Genomic DNA, 10674 nt, shown 5'->3' with positions numbered 1-10674 from the left:
TGTATCTGTGTGTAAGTCATAGTTCATGGCGGTCAAGTGAAGTGTCGCCTTGCGTGTCGACCGGGCAGGTCGTAGTTAACTTCCGCCTGTGCCGCAGCGCCGCTTGTGTCGACATTGCTCTGTCTTGTTGGTGTATCGGCCGGAGTCACATCGTAGTTGTGTCGCAGAGTTTGATGTCGTTTTTCTCTCGGCAGCGGTGTTTTCATCCCGCGCCATGGTGATTGTCGAGTCTCCTAAGTCTGTTCCTCGTCGAACTACTGTTCGTTTCAATTTTGACAAGAGTACGCTTCGTGAAACTTCCTGGCAGATTAAAACTGTATGCCGGACCAAGACTCGAACTCGGGACCTGGAAGGTAGGAGACGAGGTACTGCAGGAATTAAGGCTGTGGGGACGGGGCGTGAGTCGTGCTTGGGTAGCTTTAGTTGTAGAGGACTTGCCCGCGAAAGGCAACGGTCCCGAGTTCGAGTCTCGGTCCGGCACACAGTTTTAATCTGCCAGAAAGTTTCATATCAGCGCACACTCCGCTGTAGAGTGTAAATTTCATTCTAGTACGCGTCGTGTTCAGCCCGGCCGTTTAGAAACTGGCTGGCTGATGTTATCCGTGTTACAACTCATCAGGTAGATACTGCTTACTTTGATTCTGATTTGTATGCGTTCTTCATGATCCCGTTCAAGCATAACGGTTTCTGTCTCACGTTGGTTCTAAAGTGTTGTTTACACATCGATATGGTTCTGTTAGTTAAGTCCTCCTTGAAAATGCAGCACTCGAGTATACTCCGGCTACAGTTCAAAACCTTCCTCCTGAACTGGACGATTCATTTTTTAAAACAGCTTGCTTCCGTTTGGGGTAATACGACATATCCGATGGGAACGTTGGTGAGCACAACCTCGCTTTCAGTGCTATAATGGTATCAGGACTGTGCACATGTGCGTTAAAAAGAATATTCCTTACCGGATCCATGTTACGTATGCAGAGCAAGAAGGAACCTGTTTTCTCTTTAACGAAAGCGGTCATCTCAGATCTGATTGTCCGCGCCGTACTACTGTTCTGACGTTGTCTTATCAAAAACGTCTCCCTTTAACATTAGCAGACATAGTGTCTTCACAGTGTACCGAGAGTCAATCTCCAGCTTTAAGCGATTTTGGGGCAACATTACTCCTCCGGAATTTCCATCTTTACCGGGGCGTCTCACTGCGGCCTCTGTCCATGAGGGTATGACGGCTCCTGCAGCGCAAGTTAAACGCCCGCGGACTGAAGACGGTACAGATTTAGAGAGCGCCCCTCTACAGTCTCGTTCTTCTGATACGGCGTTGACATATGGTGCACGTTCTGGCGGTAATGAGTTGTCTACTGACGTTAATTGTGCTTCCAGAGTTACCAGAGATCATATAGCTGCTTCTGTTGATGCTGAAATGTGTGTTGTATCTGCGTCCCCCACTTCACCTGTAGAAGCGACTGTTCCCGTCAGTTCAGATGTTCCCGCAGAGACGTTGCCCGCTAGCCAGTCTTTACAGTGCTCCAGTGAATTACCACCCCTCCTCCACGCTGAGACGGTGGGGCAACGGGATTCTACGGATTCTAATCCTGATGATCAGGTGATGCACTCCGACACCGGCACTGCATTACCTGTCTCTTCTGTACCTGATGCTGCTGTAAGTCGTTCTGAGTCGGGCTCCCCGATTTCCGATGGAGTGGAGCCTGCCGTGCCCCCAGCTCTTCCACATCAAGAGTGTGCGTTTTCACGGAGTGGTGCGAAACAGCGTTTTCACCTGCACGTACAGCGCGTCGTAAAAAGAAAATCGAGGATGCGTCGGCTTCCGGTGGGGAGAATTAGAATAATAAATTCTTTTCACCGCCTCCGGACGTTGAGGAGAGAAGGGCGTGATCAGTGCATTTTCCTTAGTGTTGTTTCCATCATCTTACATGTGCTAACGGATGCAGGCATATACATTTCTCATCCTCAATGTCAATAGGACATGTTCCCAATTACGACTTGCTCCGTTACGCCAGTTTATTTACGATTCCCAACCTGATATCGTGTATTTACAAGAGGTATTATTTGAAGTGTTTTGTCTTCCTGGACAAATTTTGTTTTTCAATGTCGCGCCTGAAAATTCTACCAGTATGACTCTGCTTTATCGAGATGGAATCCCACAGACGGACTTCGAAACGCTAGATGATGGTCAAGATATAGGCTGTAGTTTTTATGACCTCACCGTAATTTTTCTTTACGCTGTGTCTGGATCCGGTCGTTCATTCGACCGCGCGCGGTTTGATAATGAAGGTTTATTTACTCCGACAGAACGCTGGCAATGTTTTGTTGGGGGACGATTTTAACTGCGTCTTACGTCGTGTAGATCAGACCCCCAATTATACATATTGTCGTGGACTTAATGATATGGTGACGTCTTTGCATCTCCGAGTTGCTTGGGTTTGCAGATATCCTACATTGGTGCGGTTTACTATTAGACCGCTTTTATTTATCTGCCCCCATCTGTGCTCAGCTTCTATCGATTGATGTAATTCCTGCCAGTTTCACTGATCACTGTGCTGTTTAAATGAATTTTAACCACATCCCGCAGCGTTTCCATCTTTCGCGCCCTTTATGGAAGCTAAACACTTTACATCTCACGGAACCCTCTCTGGAAGGCATCATCACAGACGTATGGCGACGGTGGGTTACCTTAGCTACACGTCGGATTCGAAATACACCCAAGCATTTTAGCGCTGAAAAAGCGGCTGACATAAGACGAACCAGGGAATTTTATCTAGGCGCACTATCCTCTGTGCCCTTAGTGGCTCAGTTGGATAGAGCGTCTGCCATGTAAGCAGGAGATCCCGGGTTCGAGTCCCGGTCGGGGTACACATTTGAACATGTCCCCAATGAAGTAAATCAACGCCTGTTTGCTGCTAGGGTGTCCATTTAATTATCGTTACATAGGGAATTTTATTATGCTGTCCTTCGCGATCTTTACGATAATGCTCGTAATGCCTCCATTAGAGGCGTATACGTCGACCGTGTGAACGCAAAACTGCTACATCTTAAACGCAGGCAAATGGATGGTGTCCGATTGAGTTCCCAGCCTCGTTCAATAGTACAGGTTGAGTTGACCTCTCTCTATCATCTTCTTCGGCTTCACAAGTGATCTCAAAGCGCGTGTCTTACTATCATTCATTCTGTAGAGTGGCGTGAGTGGTCCTCCCAATCTGATATCATGCATGAACTTTAGGAGTACTTTTCCGATCATTATGCTGGAGTGGATTCAGACGGTCCACCGTCCGTTGAGTTTACCTCCCCCCTTGATAGTGTTGTTACGTCAGCTCTCCAGGAAGAGTTTTTCTCTGTATTCCATCGCGATGATATACTTGATATTGTGGCTCGTTCTCCCTCTTACCAATCGCCTGGCTTCGATGGCCTTCCCAAAGAATTTTATATTCGATTTTGGCTCCTGATAGTGAATGAAGTATTCCACGGAGGCCTTATCCTGCCCAGCTTTAAGGTTGCTAAAATTGTCCTGATCCCCAAAAAGTATTGACGTTTGCGTGTAGATCTCCCTCCGCCCGATAATCCTCTTCAACTATGATTATAAAATAGTGGCGCGAGCGAGAAATAGCAGACTATCGGTGTTTTTGGCTACCATCATCGCGAGCCATTAAAGGTGTCTTCCGGGTCGTATTCTCCTGACTCTCGTTGCTGAATGTCGTCATCTCATTTCGATTGCTTCCACCATTCCCGTGGCAAGCGCTTTGGTTTTCATTGATATTCACCAAGCGTTCTGCCGCGTTAATTATGGATTTATTATTATTGAAGACTGTTGGTTTTAACGATGACGCACGACGGCTGTTTAGCTCTCTAATTACTGGTATTGGGGCTTCAATTGGCGTAAACGGCCGTCTTACTTCCCCCAACTCGGATTGTCAGGGCATCCTTCAAAGGAGTCCATTATCTATGTCGCTCTACGTTCTGTTTCTGGAACACTTATTGCGATCGATAGCTGCCCGTTTGAGTGGCTGGTCGCTGTTCGCAGAAACGCTTACCGTTCGCGCATATGCTGATGACGTTATGGTTCTTCCCCGTACCCATGATGATATACCACTGCTGAAGGAAGTTTTGGATGCTCTTTGTCGTCTTACGGGAGCGCGGGTTAATGACCAGAAATGTCGCTTACTCAGTTTGCGAGGATTTGACGCTGTTGAAACTCCATGGGCTTTGAAGGTCACCCGATATCAATCGTTAGGTGTTGTAATTGACAGTTGTCCGCTAAAGATGGCTACGATAAATTGGAAGTCAGCAACGGATAAGATTCAGGGAGCAATCACTGTACACGAGCGTCGCTCTCTATCAATTCTTCATAAGATCCGGGCCATGGAAACGTATGTGTTAAGTAAGGCTTATTTTATTGCACAAATCATTCCACTTCCTGCGATGATGTACTGTATGTTGCAAAGTTTAACTGACAGGTTTATCTGGCGCAACTCTATATTTCGTGTGCGTTATGGGGTAATGGCGCGTCCCTAGTCTGCTGGGAGCTTTGGGCCTCCGTGACATTCAAATTAAGGCTTCTGCCTTATTCATCTGTCGCACCGTTTTAACATGTCTACGCGCCCCCCAGTCACTTACAGCTTGCCTTCATGACTGTATCTGACAGGCGAGTTTAACACCTGCAATAGATAGTGGTAGGATTAGTTATAAACTAAGGCAGCTTAAGGAGTTTTTTTCTTTTAGTCGGTTATTTAGGAGTAATTATCCTTTCCCAAGCGAATCTATCTCTAAAACGGCTGTTATGCCGCTGGCCAATTCCTCATTGTATTCCTTCTGTGGAAGCCCTGTCGCCAGAAACGAATTGGAAGATTGTTTGGTCTAACGTTAGCCACCCGGTTGTCCCGATGGAAGTGGCGTCCTCGTGGTACCAAGTTGTTCATGACATTGTACCTATCAACGTGTGACTTTTTCGTATTGGCCTCAGTGTGACTGATAGCTGCAATTGCTGCCATGAAACTGATACATTGTACCACCGGTTGAACTCGTGTGGTCACGGCCATTGAAGGTGGCTTCACCGACAACTGGCTTTTCTTCTCAGGACGTCGGGGGGAGATTCTCGTGCGTACCGATTCAGCCTTCTTTCCCCGATCGAAGAACACTGCCATATTGTGGCTTGTTGGACATTATGTATACTACGTAATGGTGAGTGGATATGACGCAGAGCCGAGCACCTTTTCCCAATATATGGCCGCAGCCCATAGGATATGGCTCAGGATGCCACGTTATCGAGAGCTTTTTTCTAATATGCTGTATTTTGTTTTCATCGACAAGGAGTAGGATGAGTTGAAATCCCCCATCCCTTTCTTTGTGGGCACTCTTGTTTGGATTTAAATGTTACACGATGTAGAAGTGCCGGAGGAAAAAGGTGTGGGCACGTTAAAATTAACGCCATATTCCTTTATATACATTTGTCTGTTTTAATCCCTTTGTTTTTGTCGAAATGACATATTTTGTTTTATTTGTAATTGATTGCCTTAAATAAGTGCTTTGGAGGGCGAACTCCAAATAAAAAAAAAAATTCGGTGATCGGTGGATCGCTGGGTAGAATATCATTCACATTATTTTATTTATATTTTTTCAACATTCGTCACATTGTTTCGTATACATTCCATTTGAAGGGTAATTTGATGAAAAGGCACGTGTATTTGCATGAGCTTTTATTGGATTTCTAGTATTATTTGGTTATATAGACAGTATTTAGGGTTAGCATGCAGGAGGTCTATGGTTCGATCCTGAGTTGAATCATATGTTAAAAAAAAAGTGATTTACATTAGAGCTATGTAACACAAACATGTATGAACACTCCTGTTCAAACTTAATTTTTAATATACATTTTTTTCATCACTGTTCATATTATTTAATTTATATTACATTTGAGAGGTAATATAATCAGAAAACCAGCATATTTTCATGCAGTTTTAGTGACTTTCATGTTATTTGACTACCTACAATTATTAATCAAATTTAATTATTTGAACAACCATGTTTATAATTATCGACAAGTATGTAAAGAAAGGCATAGAGTTTTCCTGAAATTGTTTGCCTGTCATTTGCGAAGTCCCTTATACATGCCATCTGGTAAGATATCCGAAACTACTTTGCACCTCGACGCTTCGAGCTGCAGACACAGAGGCAAGCCCCATTTGGCAGATGACCTGCGTAGTGGTGAAGTGATGAGACGTTGTTAATGTAGCAAGAACGAATAACGTAGGTGCAAATTTTTGGAATATCACAAAATTTACACTTGTCCTACAAAAATGAAGGTTTCAGCAGGAGTCGAAACGTCGCCTCATACTCGCTTGTTTTACGAAACTCGAACGCTAACCACCTGCCCACCATGAACTCAAATGTCCGGCACCTACACGCTGAAAAATCAGTTACATAATAGGCGCGTAAAACTTCTCTTGCGAATTTCTCGGAATTGCTAGAGTAATACTTTACTACTTTCACACTATGTTGCTTTAATGATCCACTAAAGGTGTACAAAGTTGACGTAAATCGGTGATCCCAACATCGTGTACTTCCCTTGTTAGACAAAACTGGTAGCTGGTTTGATGACTGGCAGCTGGCTCTAAATGTAGGAAACTGTAACTTAGTGCGAATGAGTAGGAAATACAAACCTATCATATTCGGATACAGCATTAGCAGTGTCCAAATTGACACTGCCACGTCATTTAAATATCTGAGAGGAACTTTGCAAAGTGATATTAAATGTAACGATCATGTGAGGATTGCGGTAGGAAAGGCGAATGGTCCACTTCAGGTTAGTGGGAGAATTTCGGGAAAGTGCGGTTCATCTGCAAAGGAGGCCGCATATAAGGGCGCTAGTGTGATCCATTTTTGACTTCTGCTCGAGCGTTTGGGCACACACCAGGTCGTATCAAAGGGAGAGATCACAGTCCAGAGGCGGCTTGATAGATCTGTTAGCGATTGGTTTGAATGATACGCAGCTGTTGAGGAGATGCTGTGAAAACTCAAGAAGGAATCCCTGGAGGGAAGCCAACATTCTCTTCAAGGAACACTATTGAGAAAATTTAGAGAATCGGCATTTGAGGCTGACTGCAGAACGATCTTACTGAAGCCAAGAACAAAGAAGATAAATTACCAGAAATTAGGGATGATAAGGAGGAATTTAGATAGTCGTTTTCCCTCGCTTTATCTGCTAGTGGAACAGGAAAAGAAATGAGTGAAAGTGGAACATGGTACACTCCGCCAAGCACCGTATGGTGGCTTGTTTAGTATCTATGTAGATGTAGATACCAGTGGATGGATTCTAATGTAGGTACAGGACGGGGCAAAGAGAACCACATGCTGCTCACCAAACACGCGTGTCTTCTTCTTCCCGAAAAAGGCGAAATCTGTTAGCTCTTAGCTCTATAGACGTTACTATCGGCTTGCGAAACACAGCCGCTATTGCTCTTCAAGAAATCCGTAATTTGTCCCCGAAAGGTTTAACGCAGCAGATTCCTGTCCCTCACCAATATTACTATACTCAGAAGTAGAGGGAGCCGAAAAGAGGTCGTCTGGCAAACATAAACAATTCACCCGTTGGGGCCAACCGAGGAATGCAGGATGTATCACAAATAACAGTGAAAACTGAAGCAGATAAAAACATACAACAGTATACGCAAAAACAATCAACTAAACATGGGACCGCACACAATAACTGTCTTTGGTCTGCAGGCAAAAAGGAAACCGAAGAAAAAATATTTTACTAGTTGTCAGTACTATTAAAATATTAGTATTAATTCCATCTAGGGAAAGAGATTGAGAGTATTTATCTGAAAATTCATTTACTGTATGAGATAGAAATATATCTGGGCTACCTTTTTTCAACCTCCCATCGGTTGCGAAATTAAAACCACAATAAAAATCCGGTGAAGCTTTGTACAGATGTATTCCCGTCAACCGCATAACGCCGCGCTTTTCAGTACTGAGCACACACTGATTACATTAAGATGCCTGGAAAATAGTCTCCCGACAAGTGTTCCTTCTGAGGGGGTTCTCCTGATTTCATGCAACCCCATAAAACGTACCCATCACGTATGTACTTCTTCATGAAAACCCTCGGGGCAACGAAGGCGCTCCTGCAACAGTTTCGATGAGAAGTGTCTGATCACCTACCATACAGCCCGGATTTAGCTCGATCTGATTTTAATCTCTTTGCTCCCATCATCCGCTGCCTAAGAGGACAGAGTTATGACACATACAACGAGCTGCAGGCCACTATAGGGAATTGGCGGAAATCGAAGGAGGATGCCGTCCATAACGAGTGTATTCAAAAGTTGGTACCTCAGTTCGACAAACGTCTAATTTGGAGCGGTGACTGCGTAGAGATGGTGCTGGATGGTGTAGCCAAATGTTACAAATAAAACAATTTAATTTTCACTGTGCTTTCCATTACGCGATCGATTGGAAGTTAAAAAAGTAGCCCTGATCAGAAGAATCCGGACACCAGTTGGTAGACATTAGTACGGGATGCATCCACTCTTCTCCTTTATGACAGCTTGGACTGGGCACACTTTTAATGAGCTGTGTCAGTGCCTCTGGAGCAATGTCAGCCAACGCTTCTCAAGAGGCGAGACCCTAGAATTGTGGGACGCTGATGTCTCGAGCGAACTTGACGTTCTGCTTTATTCCGAAGGTGTTTCTTTGTGTGCAGGTTGGGACTCTGTGCATACCAGTTCATTTCAGGAATGTTATTGTCCACAAACCATTGCCTCATAGATGCTAATTTATGACAGGTTGCACTGTCATGCTGACACAGATAGCAATGGTTTCCGAACTGTTTCTTCACTCTACGCGCCGGCCGGAGTGGCCGTGCGGTTCTGGGCGCTACAGTCTGGAACCGAGAGACCGCTCTGGTCGTAGGTTCGAATCCTGCCTCGGGCATGGCTGTGTGTGGTGTCCTTAGGTTCGTTAGGTTTAAGTAGTTCTAAGTTCTAGGGGACTGATGACCTCAGCAGTTAAGTCCCATAGTGCTCAGAGCCATTTGAACCAACCCTTCGCTAAGCCCAAATCCTTCCGCCGTATTGTCATCATTTGATACGAAAACATCTCAGCTTCGTGTTTCGATTTTACTGTTCATCGTTTCCTGCGCTTCTGTCCGTGAAGATGCAACCTTCTGGCACCAAAAACTTCCGTAATGAAATTCCTCTTAAGAGTCAGTCAGAAGATTGGCTGAGAGTATTTTTCTTTTCTCCAGTCCTCTCTCTTCCTCACATAAGCTGCTTCCACCTCACATCTGTCTGGAATATTTCAGTCTTCGTCTTCTTCTTCTTCTTCTTCGCTTTCCTCGGTTCAGTCCTCCATTACTCGGAGAATAACCTGTAAAGTGTTCCCTTTATCTTCTGGGAACCCGATGTTGTAGTACTGAAGCATATGCAAAAATTTTTTGTACGTAAAATTTAACAGCAGCAACGAAAGGGATGAGTCAGACAACAGGAGTAAGAGAGTGGGAGAGGGAGACAGTGATACGAGAGGAGACGGTATTAGTAGGACAGAACGAAGTATAATGTGGCTGTGAGCCAGGTGATATTGTCAGTTACGTACCCAGAAATAACTACAGTGAGTTGGACTGAAAGGGAGTGAGAACAGGCATCTGGGAGAGGATGGGCATTAGCGACTTACAATGATGGACTAGTTGGTGTGAGTGAATTACAATTAAGGGAGCTTGTGTGAGATTGAGATAAGCTGGATCTAAAAGAGAATGCGAATATGATGGCATGGCAAAAATCTTGGAAAATAATTGATAGGTGCTGAGGAAGATAGAATGAGGCAGCTGGTACCCCACTTTGCAGTCTTTTAAATAAACAGGAGCATATTCGCATTTTTTGTGCTCCAATAGTAGCATTTTTTGTTGGTATTATCAATTAATAATCCCTCACTTAGAAGTTACAATCACGGACTGCCCAAGATTTAATGTCTGTTAATAATATAACTTTTAATCCGTCTTGATTCAAAAATGTTTATTCATATGAACGGTTTCGGTTCCTCTAGAAGCATCTTCAGATGTGATATTTCGGTTGCAGGAGTAACTCGCCCAAATACAGCAACTTTCACATGCCGCGTCAAGTGCGATGAAAAATTTTGCAATCAATACGGATTAAAAGTTACATTGTAAAATCACTGATTGCGGCTATCCTATCAGATTTTATGTCTGATTTTGCAAAAATCTATTAATAGTTTTAAACAATAATCGACATTCCCTGAGAGCAATTGTTATACCGTGGCCTGTGTCGTGCTGAAAACGCTGAACACGCATGTGATTATCAATTGTCACCGATCGCAACTGATGGACGCTGAACTTCTAGAAATTCGTTCCTTCCAGGCTATACTTTTCAACAAATGCAATGAACTGAGGATTTAAGTTATCACAATATAACTATAAAGGTATTACTGTGGGTGTTGTAGGTATAGGAGGTTACAGCACGCGCAAACACACGCACGCACACACACACACACACACACACACACACACACACACACACACACACACACACATACACACACACCTGTAAACGCGGACTAAATTGGAACCACGCAAGTGCCTAAAGTACTATCTTTCGACTATAAAACTCCCAACATTAAGTGAAAATTTGTAAAGACCTGTTCTGCGGTTTAAAGGAT

At 44.1% G+C, this 10674-nt stretch overlaps 1 non-coding gene across 1 annotated transcript; it reads left to right on the top strand.

Annotated features, from left to right (window-relative positions):
- Positions 1-2790: 2790 nt before the first annotated feature.
- Positions 2791-2865, top strand: Trnat-ugu. Its single transcript has one exon. It is a non-coding gene; the product is annotated as a tRNA-Thr (tRNA).
- The last annotated feature ends 7809 nt before the right edge of the window (positions 2866-10674 follow it).

The sequence above is a fragment of the Schistocerca americana genome, chromosome 7, assembly GCF_021461395.2.
Source record: "Schistocerca americana isolate TAMUIC-IGC-003095 chromosome 7, iqSchAmer2.1, whole genome shotgun sequence".
In the NCBI taxonomy this organism is placed as follows: Eukaryota; Metazoa; Arthropoda; class Insecta; order Orthoptera; family Acrididae; genus Schistocerca; species Schistocerca americana.
The sequence above is the reverse complement of the archived record's forward strand: the minus strand, read 5'-3'. Positions and strand labels throughout refer to the sequence as shown.